Source organism: Leopardus geoffroyi, chromosome C3, assembly GCF_018350155.1.
Source record: "Leopardus geoffroyi isolate Oge1 chromosome C3, O.geoffroyi_Oge1_pat1.0, whole genome shotgun sequence".
NCBI lineage: Eukaryota > Metazoa > Chordata > Mammalia > Carnivora > Felidae > Leopardus > Leopardus geoffroyi.
The window spans coordinates 81,869,870-81,887,419 of record NC_059338.1 but is presented as its reverse complement, the minus strand read 5'-3'; the positions used below and the strand labels follow the sequence as shown (position 1 = coordinate 81,887,419).

At 49.3% G+C, this 17,550-nt stretch overlaps 1 protein-coding gene and 1 long non-coding RNA gene across 6 annotated transcripts in view; one reads left to right on the top strand and one right to left on the bottom strand.

Moving 5' to 3' along the window:
* The window catches only part of CYRIB (CYFIP related Rac1 interactor B), a 148,245-nt gene that overhangs the window by 119,816 nt on the left and 10,879 nt on the right, over positions 1 to 17,550 (bottom strand). The window lies entirely within an intron of this gene.
* Positions 3,164 to 3,891, top strand: LOC123585452. The gene is made up of 2 exons (XR_006706172.1): positions 3,164 to 3,289; positions 3,658 to 3,891. It is a non-coding gene; the product is annotated as an uncharacterized LOC123585452 (long non-coding RNA).

Sequence of the window (17,550 nt, the reverse complement as noted above, 5' to 3'; positions counted from 1 at the left end):
GGCAGAGGAGCCAGGGCAAACACCGGGTTCTCTGCTTCCCCCTTCACAAAGTTATAAATAACTTCACCTCCATTTTACTTTATTACAATGCTACTTAACACACCCTCACTTAAAATTATGTAAGCCACAGGGAAACTCTATATGTATTTTCTGCTCTTTGCACTACATCTCATCTGAAAAATGGGGCTCCTGTGGTTACTGGCAGCCTTAGACTTAGTGTGGCTTTCTCACCCTCTCTACCACCCGTAACAGTGGCGACACAGACAGTCACAGGGGCTGGTTGTGCAATGACAGGCAGTCTCCACTTCCTAATGTGGAGACCTAGGTGGTGAAATGTCTTTGTGAAAATGTCTACCCTCTCCTGGACCCAGCAAGTCGTCATGAGGACGTTCGTTCACGGCAACGTGTTGTGTTGCATCTATCTCGTTAATCTCTAAAGAAAAAGCATCTTGTTGGGGTGCCTGGGTGGCTCAGTCAGTTGAGCGACCGACTTCAGCTGAGGTCATAATCTCGCGGTTTGTGAGTTCGAGCCCCGCATCAGGCTCTGTGCTGATAGCTGGGAGTCTGGAGCCTGCTTCAGATTCTGTGTCTCCTCTCTCTGCCCCTCCCCTGCTTGTGCTCTGTCTCTATCAAAAATAAATAAATGTAAAAAAAAAAAGAATTAAAAGAGAAAGAAAAAGCATCTTGCAAAGTAAAGGTGATTTCAGGAACAGCCTGGAAGTTGGATTTCTGGCTGTTCCTTTCACTCACTGTGTGGCCTTGGATAAGATACTTAGCCTCTCTGAGCCTGTTTCTTCATTTTCAAAAATGGCGGTAATACCTCCACTGAACAGGGGCTGAGTCCCTCTTGAGCTCTGCTTTAGGCCTCGGCCAATCTGCTGACCGAGGCCATCGCCCTAGATTCTCTGAATCTTTCCCCTCCTGCCACCCATCAACCCCTCAACTGCTCAGGCCAGCTGACACCATCCCATCCACACCCCACCCCTTGGGTGCAGCATCACCTGCCTGGGGGCTGACCACCCCTTGGCCAGCAGGGTCCAGCACAATAACCCAGTCACCTACGAATGGGTCTAGAAGCCCATGGCAGGGTTTCTCCTCAGACTGAAAACCTCTAACATCACTGTAAAATTACTTACTTTTTTCCTCATGGGATCCAATGGAAGTTAACGTCAGTCACCAAAGTCTATATGGTCCTTTTCCACACACAGCAATAAATAGACTATGTAATACAGGATTCCTTTAACGCTCTCTGTCCAAAATTAAGCTTGTGGTCTGTTTACTGTTGTCAGTGAGGAACAGACAGGGGTCTCCCTAACCACGCTTTATGTCTGGATCTCGCCCTGCATCACGCACCCCACAGCAGGGCCAGGGGCCCTCTCCACCACACCCCTTCTAAGCAGTCTATCTATCTATAGGCTGAACCTCTGCGTCTGCTCCCCAGCCCCCAGCCGCACCCAGTGAGGAGTCTAGACTTGCTCAGACAGGAGGAAAAGCAGAACTTACAAGCAGAAGCTCGACCTGGGGGGGCGGGAGGGGGCTTCTAATGCTGTGGCAGACCTGCTGGGGTGAAGAAGAAAAGCACGGGGACCGAAGCCTTCCACTCATGGCGTGAACTTCTGTCTCTGTGCTTATAGTAAAAGTACCAAAATCAGGTCTCACCCAATGCCCCAGCCGCAAATTCTGGCAACGGCTCAAAAGAAATCTGATGATAAGAGAATGGAGAAAGGATCAAAGATCACAGATCGAGAACCCCAACAGACTATTTACGGAGGCTTATACTGGGGCAAGGAAGAAAAGGGGTGCAGGGAAGCTGCTGGAACTTCTTTCTTCAAAGCCCAGAAAAGAGAACACTTTTTATTCTCTTTAACTCCTGCTACAGCCAGTTACAGGTAGTGGAAACAGTCTCTTTAAAATGTGCTGTAGGTGCATACACACAAGCACACATGTGCGTGCATGCAACTGCTCAGCCCCTTTGCTACCCACCAGCCTTTACGAATGAAAAGCCAGGTAGAGGGAGCCCTCATAAAGTGCTGGTGGGAATTAAAAACGTTAGTGTAACCACTTCGGAAAATAGTTCAGCAGGTCCTCAAAAAGTTAACATAAAACTCCACACAACCCAGCAAATTTCACTCCTATGTATCTGCCCAGGAGAAACTAAAACCCGTGCCTACACAGAGACTCGCACAGGAATGTTTGTAGCAGCGTTATCTGTCAGAGTCCTAAACCGAAAACAACCCAAATGTCTACCCACCGTGGAGTAGAGACGATGCAGTGTGTCTGTACAATGGATCATTATCCCACAATAAAAAGGAGCAAAGTACTCACACACTTGACATTGCACGTGAACCTTAAGAACATTAGAATCAGTACAAAAGCAAGACACAGAAACCACATACTATATGATTCCACTTACATGAAATGAATGCCCGAGAGGAAAGTTTAGAGACAAATTTAGAGGGACAAAAGCAGATTAGTGGTTTACCTGGGGCTGGGGACAGGGAGTAACTGTAAATGCATATAAAAGGTCTTATTGGGGTGATGAAAATATCCTAGAACTGCATTATGGTCATGGTTGCACCAGGGGTAAAGGGACTAAAAACCACTGAACTGTAACTGTAACGGGTTTGTATTAGTTTCCTCCTGCTGCTGTTGCAATGACCACAAATGTAGCAGCTTAAAACAACACAAATTTATTATCTTTTAATTCTGGAGGTCAGAAACCCAGACAGGGTTTTACTGGGTTTGAATCAAGGTGAATGAAATCAATACCCTCCCTCCGGGGACTCTGGGGGAGAATGTGTTCTCCGGTTTCTGGTGGCTGCTGTGTCCCCTGGCCTGTGCCCCTCCCCCACCCTCAACGCCAGTAAGTAGGGTGGCTTCCTTGTATCTCCGATTCTGACCCCATTTCTATCATTCATTCACCTACTTCCCCGGCTCTGACCCTCCCTCTTATGAGGCCCACCAGATAACCCAGGCTGATTTTCCCATCTCAGGAACCTGAACTTAGTCACATCTGCAGGTCCCTGTTGCCATGGAAGGCATGGTATTCACAGGCTCTGGGGATTAGGATGGGGTGTCACTGGGGGACCATTATTCTGTCTACCATGTGCCTCAATAATAGCCAGTGCAGGACGTGGCCAGCAGGTAGGGCTCATGCAGGTGATCTAGAACCCCCACCACTAAAGAAGCCCTCGGGAGCCCTGTCCTAGGGGACCACGTGGGGCATAAAGGAACTGAAAGGGCCCTCATTTTGTCTTCAAAACCTAGGAGGGAAGAGGGGAAGAGAATGGTAAGTCCTGAGAAGAAGACCTGGACAAATGGTCAAGTTCTAGATGACGGAGGGTATGTGAGGGAGGGGAGCAACGCCTTTAATTCTCACCTGACCTGACTCCCCCCCGACCCCACAGTCAAGACTAAGGTAAAAAGAGATGTCTGCATGAGATCTAAGCCTCTGGGTATTCTGAAATTTCCACCTCACTGATTATCTTAAAAGAACCCAAATTAAGTTAGTCCCCAGACGATCTCTGATTCTGGTAAGCACCTAAGTCAGTATGCAAGGAGCCACCAGAACGGTTCCCTCAGCAGGCACCACGCCAGACCGTCCTCATCAAGGGAATGGGAAGGAACAAGCAGGACCCGACTCTGCTCTGGTTACAGGTGGCGTCCAGAACCCAGGACCTGCAGGCCTGATGCCCCTCCCCACTCCCGTCTTATAGTCACCCTGCCCAGGGCCACCTCTCTGCCTTGTCCCCATCAGCTTTAGGGCCTTCCCGACAGATGGAAATGGTGCCTTCCTCCCCGTCTCTTCTACTGGAGTGTGCTCCCCTAGTGCCCAGCACGATGTGGGCACAGAACGGGTACCCAGTAAACACCGGGAACCATGTAAACATATACACTGTATATGCGTGCTTTGTATACATAAACGTGTTTTTATTTCTGGTATACAGTGTTTGGAAAAGGCTTTTTTCATATACACGTACAAACATTTATGTGCACATTTTACATATGCAGACAGGTTTATATGCATAAAAGCACATTTTATATAGAGAACATAGGCGTTCGGTAAAACGATTGTTTCATAAATACACTTACATCTATGTATGTACGTACGTGCATACAAGTACATATATATGAATGAAGGAATTTAGATAAAAAGCAAGACGTGGTTTATTTAATTTTTTTTTTTAACGTTTATTTATTTTTGAGACAAGAGAGAGACAGAGCATGAACGGGGGAGGGTCAGAGAGAGGGAGACACAGAATCTGAAACAGGCTCCAGGCTCTGAGCTGTCAGCACAGAGCCCGACGCAGGGCTCAAACTCACGGACCATGAGATCATGACCTGAGCCGAAGTCAGCCGCTTAACCGACTGAGCCACCCAGGCGCCCCGGCAAGACATGGTTTAAAGGCAGAACAGGCTGGGGAGCCAAAATGAAAATTCTAGAAAGACAGACATTATGTCTCTTTTGTTCTCCACTGTATCCCCAAGTCTAATGTAGCACAGTGCCTGCCTGGCACCTAGGATGTGCTCAGTAAATACTGGGTGAATGGAGGAACGGTCAGCCTACTTTCACTGGACAAGCATTTACTGAGCAAGTACTTACCAAGTGCCAGCTGTGGGGCAAGACTCTGGGGATCCAAGGTAAACAAACAGACAGAAGGAGTCTCTACCTTTTGGGGGTGGGGAGACCCAACACACAGGCCCACAAGCCACACACACCACATCCAAATGGAGAGGAGAGCTTTGACAGGAAGGAACAGGGTGCTGAGGTGAAAGGGAAGATCTACGTAGGAAAGTCGATCTGCAAAGACCCAGGGACACAGTGATCAGGCAGAGGGAACAGCATGCACCAAGGGCAGGAAGAGCCCAGTTCTCCAGGGAACGTAAAGAAGCTGGGGGGGGGGGGGGAGGCATGGGGGGCAGCGACAACAGGCAAGGAAAGGCAGAGACGCAACAGGGAACTCAGGAGGCAGAGGCTGGATCCCCAGGACCTTGGGTTTTGTTCAGTTTTTAAATGACAACAGAAAGCCACTGAGGGTTTTTAGCAGAGGGACGGCATGGTCTGATACACATTTTTCAAAAGATCTGGAGCAGTATGAAAAATGAATTGGAAGAGGTTAAAATATCCTCCCCAGCATCATGCCGACTTGTCAAAGAGTGAGAAACAATCCTCCCGGCCACCCCCGAACAGCACTCAGGAAGCTAACACATGACTTGGCCATCAATTCACTTCATTTTTCCAGACCGTTAGGGAGCACCAAGTATGTACCAGGCACTGTGATAAATACTGGAGGCACTGAAGTGAAAGAGACACAGGCCCCTTCCTCCAGAAACCGAAAATCTCTACTGTCCAAGAGCAGCCAGCCTGGCACAGGTGAGAAGAATTTAATTCAGACCAAATATTTAAGACAGCGGGTAGAAATTCAGCCCCCGGATCAACACAGTGTCCTTATTTCCTCCTTTCTTTGTCATTTATTTGTTTATACCCTGCCTCCTTCCAAAAGAGATTGGGGATAACCTGCAGCAAAAAAAGGACAGATGAAGATAATAAACAGACAAAGAAAATGACAGCGGAGACAAACAAACAGACTGAACCCAAGGGCCCTTTACGGCTGCTGGTGATCAAGCATAAATTTGGCTCTGAGCACCCTGGCAGCCAGGGCAGAAAGGTAGAGAGGTTAAGGGGGAAGAATGACCTTTCCTCTGTGGTAACAGCTTTTCCTGGTTGTCCCTAAATTCTAAAAATCAAAGATGGGGTCTACAGCAGGTGGGCATGGAAGTAAAGCCGGGGGTGGGGGGTGACCAGGGATAAAAGTTCCACCTGCCAGTTCACCTTGTTCGTCACGGAATGCCACGTCTTCCCTTACACTCAGGCTTCCCCATCTAGTTCTCCTAGTCGCCAAGCTAGAGACAATGTTTCTTGGTAACTTTGTCTTTCTCACTCCCTCCCTCTCCATCGCATGTTAAATTAGATACAAGCTCTAACAATCCCATTCTCTCCCTCCACTGTCCAGCACCACTGCCCTGCTTCTGGCTCCCAGGCTCAGAAACAACCTCCTAACAGTGTCCTGCCTCTAGCCTGGCTCCTTCCCAACATGTCATCAGAGAGATTTTTCTAGAAATCATGTGTCTGGCTACATCACTTGTCTACTTACAATACTCTCATGAGTGGACACAACCCACCCTTGTCCACCACTAGGCAGCAGCCCAGTGCCTTGGGCAGGGCTAGCCACGCCTCCCTTAGGGGTGGCCTTTGTCTGGACCCTTAGCCTATCAGCACAGAGCATTTTCCTGGCCACAGGATTGGCTCCAGGGTGTGCACGTGACCTAAAGTCGTCCAGTAAGATTGGAGAAGAGAAGTAGATGTGAAGGCTGGAACTGCTGAACCTACATTACCACCAGGAGGGAGGCAGCCTGAGGATGAAGTTCATAGGGGAGGGCAGAGCTGAGAGAACAGAGAAATGAGCCAGGGCCCAGAACAAATGCCACCTAAAGCTTACCTACTTGGATGTTTCAGTAACACGTGTTCATTAATTTCCTTTCCTCGCTGAGCCACCTTGAGTTGAGTTTCTTGTTACCAGCAACCAGAAGAACATCTGTTCTCCATAATCTCAACATAAAGTACAAACTCCTTAGTATGGTGTATAACAGAGGTCAGCAAACTACAGCTCATGGGCCAAAGGAGGTCAACCATCTGCTTCTGTCAATAAAGTTTTATTGGAATACAGCCATACCCACTCATTTATAGATTGTCTATGGCTGCTCAGGTGCTACCATGGCAGAGTAGATCGCTTGTGACCATATGGCCCACAATGCCTAAAAATGTACCATCTGGTTCTTTTTTTTTTATATGAAATTTATTGTCAAGTTGGTTTCCATACAACACCCAGTGCTCATCCCAAAAGATGTCCTCTTCAATGCCCATCACCTACCCTCCCCTACCATCTGGTTCTTTACAGAAAATGTCTGCTGGCCCCTGGCATACCCATATTTAGACTTTTGCCTTCCCTTCCAGACTGACCATCGACCATCTTCTGCCTCCCCACCCTCTGTAATACCAGTCACCTCCCTGGGTTTGGTTACGCTGAGCCCTTTTGCAAAACTCCTATCTATCTGGGCAGTCTCGCTAACTCCCTGCATCCTCCTCACCCCACCTCTTCCTTGTGGGTCCCTCATTGGGATGAGGAGTCGCCTACACAAACACAGCACCGTTGCCTGGCTCTATTCTGCCACCTTGCTGAGCGGAATTATCCAACGATATGCCCATCTCCCCACCTCTGGACTGTAAGCCTCTTACTGTCCAGGATTACGGACCATCTCTGTATCCCTGTGCTTTCGGACAACACAACATGACACACAGTAGGTGCCCCGATGTTCACTGACCTGAACTGCAAGAGACTGAGTCTTCAAGAAACATGAATGAGGGGCACCTGGCTGGCTCAGTCGGTTGGGCTTCCGACTTCAGCTCAGGTCACGATCTTGTGGTAAACCAGTTGGAGCCCCCAGGTCGGGCTCTGTGATGACAGCTCAGAGCCTGGAGCCTGCTTCGAACTCTGTGTCTCCCTCTCTCTCTGCCCCTCCCCTGCTCACACTCTGTCTCTCAAAAATAAATAAAACGTTAAAAAAAAAAAAAAAGAAATGTGAATTAGCTGGGTGGTGTCTATATCACAAAAGGGAGGAAGGAGGAGACAGGGGAGCATCCAAAGCAAGCTCACTTCTCTCACCAGGTTACCAAGGTGCCCATCAGCGACGAGTGCCTCACTGTGGCCTCAGCCATGCAGGTCAGTCCGGGTTATTGATTACAGACAACAGGAGTCAGCTATGACTATTTTATGGAGAAAAGGAATTTGATGAGAACATAACAGAAAGCCCCAGGAGCAACAGGCAGGCTGGAGAACCAGGCTGGGATTAAGGACCAAAGGGGACTGGGCAGAGTGGAAATATGAGCCAGGCCACACCACAGGACATCTGCTTAGGACACCTGCCATTCTCAACTGGACTCCAGTTCGGAAGAGCTGCTCACTACCCCCGCTTTCATTGCGGAACTCAGCCAGAACCAATGCCAAGTGGCCGAGTGGAGGCGGGAAGAAAGAATGTCTGGTCTGCCTCCACCTCCCTACTGAGAGCCAGAGCTCCATCCCCTTCCAAGACCTACATACTGGATGTTCCCCCAAACAGGAAGGTGGGCAGGATGCTGAGCACCCCAAAATATAGAAAGTGTCCATGAGACATACCAATTCACCAAGACTGTAGAAATTAACTGTAGGTCCATGAGCCCTTTCTCTCTATTACTGGTCCCCCCGAGTGGACTCAGAAACTCCCAGGGTGGCAGATGTGAGGGACAGGCCCCTGCCTGTGTCTACACAGCACCAGAGCCAAGTGTGAACAAAGGAAGGGTTTCTTCATCTCTCACCACAGAGAGCAAGTGTCAAGCAGAATTTCAAGTATCTGCTATTGCAAAACATCTAAAGTAGTAGCAAAAGGTCACTTCCAGAAAAACATCCCTCTCCCTCTACCCCATAAAGACATTAGGCTGCAGATACATTCTGGATAACTCCATTGCCATTACCTGAAGTTCGTTCATTCATGTGTTCACGCGTGCGTGCATGCATGCATTCCGCAAACTGTCCCAAGACCCAGATGTATCACGTCCTACGCTGGGTATCTGGGTTATTACAAAGATAAATCCGCTCCCGTCCCTGACTTCCAGAAGTCCAGTCAACTAGAGGAAAAGTCACTTTCACTTTGGGGACGGCAGCTGGACGGAGGGTTAGAGGTGATCTGAATATATGCTGCAGACCTTTTTAAGCATTCGCTGGGCATTACTCCACATCTACACACACACACACACACACACACACACACACACACACACACACACACACACGCATAGCTACCTGCTTAGTCAGCTGCCAGCCCTAGGACCGACCCAGAGGACAAGGGCTGCGTGCCCAAATCTGGATCCTACCAGAACAGCTGCTGGCTACTGAGTTGGTTAAAAATTTCAAGCCCTGGGCAGCCTGCTTCCCTGAATGGGGGCAACGAAGGCAGAAGCAGACACCCTAGGTGCCCCAGGGCACACCCCGGCTCTCGGCAACAGTCAGTCCTCCGAAAATGGGAGATAAAGCTAATCTCAGGTGCCCCTCCTCAACCCTCCACAAATCAGGATGCCAACACCTGCCATTTGTACCCCATTTCCCAGTTTACTAAACCCTTTCATACATTCATTCATTCATCATTCACTGAACACCTGTTAGGTGCAAGGCACTTTGCTTAGAGCTAGGAATCTGAAGAGTAATAAAATACAGCCCCTGACCTTTTGGATGCCTCTTCCTCTAGGAAGCCCTCCTTGGTCTCTCTGGCTGAGTTCAATGTCCCCTCCCCCATCATGAGCTCACAGCTCCCTGTATCATCACTGTCCTTCAATCGAAACTCCCTGGCTTAGAGGACAAAGGGACTCTTAGACCTCACACATCACTGTATCCACAGGACCTACTCCACCGTGGCACGCAATGGGGGCAGAATGAATGCGTGGGCGTGTAAGGTAAAAATCTGGCATCACCCCCCCACACACACACATACACACACACACACACACACACACTTGGTTTCTAGACCAGTGTGTCTCCAAAAGCATGGATGCTGGGCCACTAATCCCACTCTCCACACCCACTGGACACCCCAGCCAGCTTCTGGCTCTCCCTCTCTCCAAGAACCACAGAATTCCATCTGCCCTCCTGCGATCAATTTATTGTTGGGATTCTATACCCTCCCTCTGGGCATTTTTTAAGATACGAGGAGACAGAGCCTGCGATTAAAAGAAAAAAAAATAGGATTCCTAATGACGGAATGTCAGGCACTCGTGTATTCATTAAACAAATATTTACTGAGCACCCACGCTATGCTCCACTGTAGGGGCAGAAACACAGAGTGAACACAAGCCAACATCACTAGGGTCTATGAAACGGTGTTACAAAAAGTGATGTCCCTCTGGTGAATCAATGAGTGAATGAATGAATGAATTACAGGTAATGTCAAGTGATCATTGCAGATAACATCAAGATGTAACTTGAGCTGAATCAGGACACATGGTCTATTGAGGGGGTGGGAGACCATGCAATTCTTCACCCCCAGGTCATTCTATCAGCCATCAGGGTACCCTGCCTCCATCTGTTCTCCTGTCCACATCCACAATGCAAGAGAAATGCAGAGAAGGAGCTTCTTCTTCTGGCCATCACTCGCTTCCTAATTAAAACCAAGGATTTATGTTTACTCAAAGTCTATAAACACCCCCCCCCCCAAAAAAAAAGTGGTTAAGAGAAAGCAGATGAAATGCGGGTAAAGACTAGCTAATAAAATCAGGGGGAAATGCTGTGAGTTTCCAAGCAGGACGGTGATTAAGCAGACCTTGCAGGGAGGAACTTGGAGGGCCAAGGGCCGTGGATGGTGCGCAGTGCCTGTGTTCCCAGGGAAAATGTAAACCATAACTTCCTGCAGAATTAATTGGTCCCCGATGGGAGATGTGCGCTAAGTTCCTTGTAGATCATGCAGCTAAGGTGGCTCCCCATCCCCCACTCCTGTCACGCAGCTCATCAAGATGGCATTTAAAAAGCCGTGGATATGCAGGTTAGCTGAAGACAACCTTCGGTGGAGGAACCTGTGTTCCAAATAAAGTATCAGGCGTTGAGGTCGCCCCCTTCCAGAACGTACGCTGTCATCTCACCTCCCGAGGCGTCTGGCTCCTCACGTGGTCACTGCAGCAGACCGCGGCTAAGTGACACCTGCCCTCAAACCATGTCCTTCCTCGGTCCGGGTAGGAACCTGGGGTGTGGAGAATTACCTCTCTTGTCAAGTATGGATGAGAGTCTGGCCTGAATTTGAACACAAGTGGCCAAGATGGAAAGGAGCCTGGGAGCCCCAAGGATCCCCTGAGAAGCGGATGACTTCCCAGAGATCAAAGTGGGCAAATAAGGGGTGATGCCCAGGACCAGCCTTAATGAACCCCCAATGAACACGTTTCCACAAATAAAGACAACAGTGGGGAGGGGAAGAGTGAGGCCCAGAAAAGAGTCAATGTCTCTGATTAAGCACGGGTGAAATTCCCCATCACCGCTTTAATCGGACTCTCCTGAGGGCTCTGCTGGCTTTGCAAATGTTTTCAAAGAAAACCATCTTGAATATGCATTATTCCCAGAGCCACTAAACAGAAAGACTGCCCTTCTGCCCCTCCCCGCTCTTTGGAGCGTTTTCCCAGATGGGTCTTTAACGTGACACAATGGCAGCCTTGGCTCTTTTCTGTACAAGACGATCTTTGTCACCGGCTTTTACGCTCTACAGGTCCAACTCCTTTATCAGAGTCTCAGTTTACCAGCGGCTTCCTGCACTTGAAGCTGAAGCCAATCTCCTTGGACTGACACCAGCTCTCACAAAGCTGAGGCCCTGATAACACTGAAGCACTCTCTGAAAATTGACTTGCTTCTAATACCAGAGGGGAATCTATCCTGAGTCAACTCCAAACAAACCTGGATTCTGGGCCATTCTAAGTAGAAACGATGACAAGCAAAACGCGCTGCAGGACTGCCCCAAAGCTGAGCTGATGCAGCCACACACACCTTGCAGTTCCTTGAATGCTGGCCTGCTTGTTTTGCATATGCTGTTCCCTTTGTCTGAAATGCTATTCCCAGCATGGAACTTCGAAACTCAGTACAAACTGTCACCTTCTCTATAAAACTTTTCCCAGCCCCTCCAGGCAGGGTTCACATCAACACATCCCGAGAGTGTAAGCTTGGCTGAGCCCTGTGCTTGGCCAGATGTACAGACAGGAGAAACTTCTATATCTGGCTAGAATCCCTCGTAGGCTAGCGTCTCCAAATAACCTCTTGCTTACAATTCTATTTTAAAAGTTTTACTGTGTATGGGGCACCGGGTGGCTCAGTCAGTTAAGCAGCCGAACTCTTGATTTCAGCTCAGGTCATGATCTCGTGGTTCTTGAGTTCGAACCCCCTGTCAGGCTCAAACTGTTGAGAGTGCAGAGCCTGCTTCAGATTCTCTCCCTCTCTCTCTCCGCCCCTTCCCCACATACGCTTTCTCTCAAAATAAATACATAAACTTTAAAAAAGTTGCACGGTGCAATATTTAAGATACACACAAAAAATACATAAAGAATAATCAAACCATCTCTTGTACCCACCATCCAGCTTGAGGAATAAAATATAACGAATACAAAGTCCCCTAGCACCACACTCCCCCGATCATATTTATCTCCCCAGTTCCCCAGAGGTAAGCACTCTCCTGAACTGTGCATTTATCACTGCCATGCATTTCTTTTTACTTTTTTTTTAAGTTTATATATTTATTTTGAGAGAGAGACAGAGATAGCATGAGCAGGGGAGGGGCAGAGAGAGACAGACAGACAGAGAGAGAATCCCAAGCAGGCTCTGCACCGCCAGCACAGAGCCCGATGCGGGGCTCGAACCCACGAAACTGTGAGGTCATGACCTGAGCTGAAACCAAAAGTTAGACGCTTATCTGACTAAGCGACCCAGGTGCCCCTCTTTTTACTGTTAACACATATGCTTACACCCCCTAAACAATGTGTATCGTCATTTTCCGAGTTTTAAAATGTTGAGGACTTTAACACTTTGCATATTAATGCAATGATTTGTTTTTATGTCCATCCCCTCCTACAGTCCAGGGCTCTGTGAGCACTGCCTACATCCTGCTAATCTCTGTCCTGGGGCACCTGCCCCAAACCCTGGCACACAGTTCATGTCTCATGAATGCTTGCTGAAAGTGGACAGGAAAGTGGATGGGAAAGAGGAAGAGGAAGAGGAGGAGGAGGAGGAGGCAGGAGGAGGAGGAGGGGGAAGAGGAAGAGGGAAGGAAGGAAGGAAAGAAAGAGAAGGAAGGAAAGAAAAAAAAAAGAAAGAGAAGGAAGGAAAAAGGAAAGGAGAAAGAAAGAAAGAAAGAAAAGAAAGAAAGAAAGAAAGAGGGGTGCCTGGGTGGCTCAGTCGGTTAAGCGTCCGACTTCAGCCAGGTCACGATCTCGCGGTCCGGGAGTTCGAGCCCCGCGTCGGGCTCTGGGCTGATGGCTCGGAGCCTGGAGCCTGTTTCCGATTCTGTGTCTCCTTCTCTCTCTGCCCCTCCCCCGTTCATGCTCTGTCTCTCTCTGTCTCAAAAATAAATAAACGTCAAAAAAAAAGTTAAAAAAAAAAGAAAGAAAGAGGAAAGGAAGGAAAGGAAAGGAGGAGAGAGAAAGAAAGAAAGAAAGAAAGAAAGAAAGAAAGAAAGAAAGAAAGACAGACAACAGTGAGGACAGGGTTTTTGCTCACTGGACCCAAAAATGGAGTGGGGAGAGGGGCAGAGGGCTTCCTCATGGAGTCTATCGGGAGTACAGCCTTCTGGAAAACCTCCTGAAGTTACAAGCTAAGAAGGCACAGGGACCCAAGTAAGATAGGGCGCGGAGCTAGCTGAGGGGACAGGGCAGCACTTAGCATGAGGGACCAGAGCCCACAGTACTGTACCCAGCACACAACAGGGGCTCTGGATGCATTTGCTGAATGAAACACCATTTCCACAGATGAGAAAAGGGAAAGCGTGGAACGAGACAGAGTGGTTGGTCCAGAGAAGACCCAACGTGGGGACCATCTAACAGAGAGGACAGTGCCCACTCGTGGAGGACCAACGTCTTCCTTCGCTCAGCTCCACAGCAGAAGCCCCGGCTGCCCTCTGACTTCTCACTCGCTCCACAACACGGCCCCGGGTAGCTTCCAGGAGCTTCAGAGGAAACCCAGAGAGGGTCACACAAATGAGAAGATGCTTAAACACACAAGCGGGGGAGGGAACGGAGAGGGGAGGGCAGTGTATGTGGCCACCATGAGAGCAGGCTAATTTTGAGGGTGAAGGAATACCAGCCATCAGACTAAAGGAGCACCGAGGCCTCAGTAAAACTCTTTCCTTTAGCTGAGCTGTGTCTCTGACTTTCTGGATTCCCTGTCGTCCTGAAGAGCATGTGTGAGGAGACCACCAAGTGGAGTTTAAGAGTAGCCAGGGCTGCGAAATTAAGTTCCAACTCTGGTCCTGACCAGCCGTGCAGCCTTGGACAGATCCCTCAACCTCTCTGGGCTTCAATTTTCTGAAAAAAGTATGCACTCGTTCTGCAGACACGCTTGGAGCCAAACAGTATGGGCCTGACCTGTGGACCTAAAACAGAAAGAGGCCCAGGGGCACCTGGGTGGCTCAGTCAGTTGAGTGTCCGACTTCGGCTCAGGTCATGATCTCGCGGTCCGTGAGTTCGAGCCCTGCGTCGGGCTCTGTGCTGACAGCTGCGAGCCTGGAGCCTGCTTCGGATTCTGTGTCTCCCTCTCTCTCTGCTCCTCCCTTGCTCATGCTCTGTCTCTCTTTGTCAAAAATAAATAAACATTGGGGCGCCTGGGTGGCGCAGTCGGTTAAGCGTCCGACTTCAGCCAGGTCACGATCTCGCGGTCCGTGAGTTCGAGCCCCGCGTCGGGCTCTGGGCTGATGGCTCAGAGCCTGGAGCCTGTTTCTGATTCTGTGTCTCCCTCTCTCTCTGCCCCTCCCCCGTTCATGCTCTGTCTCTCTCTGTCCCAAAAATAAATAAACGTTGAAAAAAAAAAAATTAAAAAAATAAATAAATAAACATTAAAAAAATTTAAAAAAAAAGAAAAAGAAAGAGGCCCAGTCTTAGGGCTCAGCGATGTTTAGTGCAACAAGGCCACAGCATATACAAAACTCCGTACGTATGGGAAGTGTTGTGATTAGACTTTACTTGCTGTCATATAAGCCCCTGACTTTTTTCTCTTCCTTCTTTTTTTTTTTCCCTTAAGATTCAAGACATAGTGTTTGGTCAATGCTAAGTAGAAGAGAGAGCCAGGAAGCTCATCTTTAATTCAGTGCTGACAATACTCAGCTCAGCTCAAACTTGGCAAAAATGCTTTCTTCCAGCACATCTATTCATAGACGTCTGTTCCTAGAGTTAGCTCTCAATTATTCAGTCTAACGGAGGAATTGTCCCATGCTCTGAGAAAGGGGTGCAGGAAGGCGGAGGGGGGATGGGGAGGGGGGACAGGGAAGGAAGAGGGGAGAGGAGAGAGCAGGGCAGACCTAGAAAATGACCCCCCTCAGCCCCCAGAAAGCAGACACAGCGCTCCGGAAGGGTGCAAGGTGACCGTGCTCCTACGGTAAATGGTCATTAGGACAGGGACGTGGGGAGGTGACAGACATATCACCCAACTCACTCTTGAGTAAGGAGTGTTCTACTGCTCCACGGACGAAGGGTGGGAGGCTGGGAGAAGCCGAGTGGCAGCTCGTGGCAGTGGCACAGCCTGTGTGCCCAGCAGCGGCCCCCTCGGGAGCCCCTGAAACCCATGTCCCCAGGGAAGTGCACCCTTGGGGCTGCCATAGGCTTCAACCTTTCTCCGGGGCTCCACCTTTCACCAAACCAGCTCAACATACCCCCAGGGCCGGCAGCTCCCATTTGCTGAGCTCAACTCCGTCTCCCCCACCAGGTGCTGACGGGGTTAGTTGGGTGACAGGCGCCTTTGCCAGCTTTTCACTCTGATCTCTGGTCCTTCACTTTTTTCCTCTGACCCTTGAAACTGCAGCGAGAGGAACAGGCGTGACTCAGCTGGGGAGGCCGGGGCCCAGCCCAGCAAGTAGCTGGAGCTTCCGTTCTGTTCTTCCTTCACTCACCCAAAGCAGCACACCTGCCTGCCCCACATACCCGTTCTTCTGGAAGGGGCTGGGGAGCACAGCTCACGTGCCTGACAGGAGGACAGAGGGCAAAGGGAATGGAGAAAACGAGGGATGTTCTGGACACTCAATAAATGTCAATGTGAGAGCCTCAACCGTGTCTCCCTTCGTATCTAAACACAGAAACACATACACACGTACATCAAGATTATGAATCCTGGGGTTTTAAGTGAATGCTTAAAAACACTTCCCATTTTCCGCCCAAGGCAGAAAATTAGTTCATACCTTGATCCATCAAGCATACACGTGGCACCTGTGCACCAGGCACCTTTGGATGCTCTGTGCCTTCCTTAAAAAAAGTGGCTGAGGAGTTTAACCAGAACCTCTCCAAAAACCTCTCCATCCCAGGCAGGGATGACAAGTGGGCTGCATGGCAGACACAGAACTTGAGAGAAAACGGCGTCTTAAATACCACAGAGACTGTCTGGAAATCTGCAGTCCCCTAAGCGGTTTGCGCTCAGCCCCCCGCTGAGGTGCCTTGGGCTGCCCTTTAACGGGTTTCTCAGAAGGGCTGACGCATCCTTTCCCTGCCCGCTGGAAGCCACCACAGGGCGCAGGCAGCAGGTTCTGAAGAGCGGTCCTTCTCCTAAGAGATCAAGGGCACCCCCCTCTCTGGATGCACAGGCAGAGGAGGGGGGGCACCCACGTGCGGGAGCACAGAAGCTCGCCGACCTCCCGCGGAGACCACAGCTCCCTCCACCTGAGCCGGAAGCTCACTTTTGCCTTGGAGTCGCCCACGCAGAAAACACTGGGCTGTTCTTAATGGGCACTGTCATTCATCCTACCCTTCCCTGAAAGTAACTTCCATATGACTTGAGGAGAGTCACTGGCTTTGGGGTGTCCCCAGATGCCCTTCGCCCCATCACCTGTTAACCAAGAGGGCAGGCGGTGAGTCTTGAAAAGTCACATGATCTCTGACCTCAGGTTACCTCCCTTATCAAAAGGCAACAGGGACTCCTTCTCCATGGGTCTAGGAGGGTCCGCTCTGGGTGGCTATTATTATTCAAGAACCACTAGTTGTCTTTCTCCAGCTGTGTTCCAGTCCTATTGGCAAGGCTGTTAGTATGTTAACCCCGGGGACGCCTGGGTCTAAGTTTTAGTCATTGCTCTCTTCTGTCGTACACTATTTATAAAGTGATCTAAACAGTGGTTTTCTTTCTTCTCCTGCAAACAGTAGAGTTCTCGGTTTCTTTGAAAAAAAAAGAGATCAGAGAGGAACAGAGAAGAGGGGAGAGGAGAAGGTTTTCTTCCAGCAAAAGTAATCTCATAACCACATTGCAGAAAATGCATAAAAGAGAAAGGAAAAGAAATTTATCCACATTCATAGCCCCGTGTCACAACCTCGGATGCCATTTTGGTGTGTATTTCCTTCCAAACTTTTTTCCTACAAATGACTGCTTTTCTCAGGTTCCTCCCAGCCTCCTGCGCCCTCTTTTGAGGGGCTACAGCATGACTGATCCAAATATCTGATCAATTTCAGATGCTTAGGTTACTTCCAATTTGTTATTGTCAAAGGCGCTAAGCTGACCATCTTTGTGCAACATTCCGTCCGTACTTGGAATTGTTCCTTTATGATATCTTGCCAGAAGTAGGTTCACCGGGTCAAAGGTTACAAGTATCTTCATGACTCTTAACATAAATTCCATAGTTTCCCAGAAGGGTCTTTGTAGGACCCAGTTGGCCACAAGACCTAAAAAGACCCAGTTGGCCACGAGAAAAAAGACACAGGGTCCTTCCTGGGGCTGGGGACACCTCTCCTAGGCATCATGGGGTGCGGAT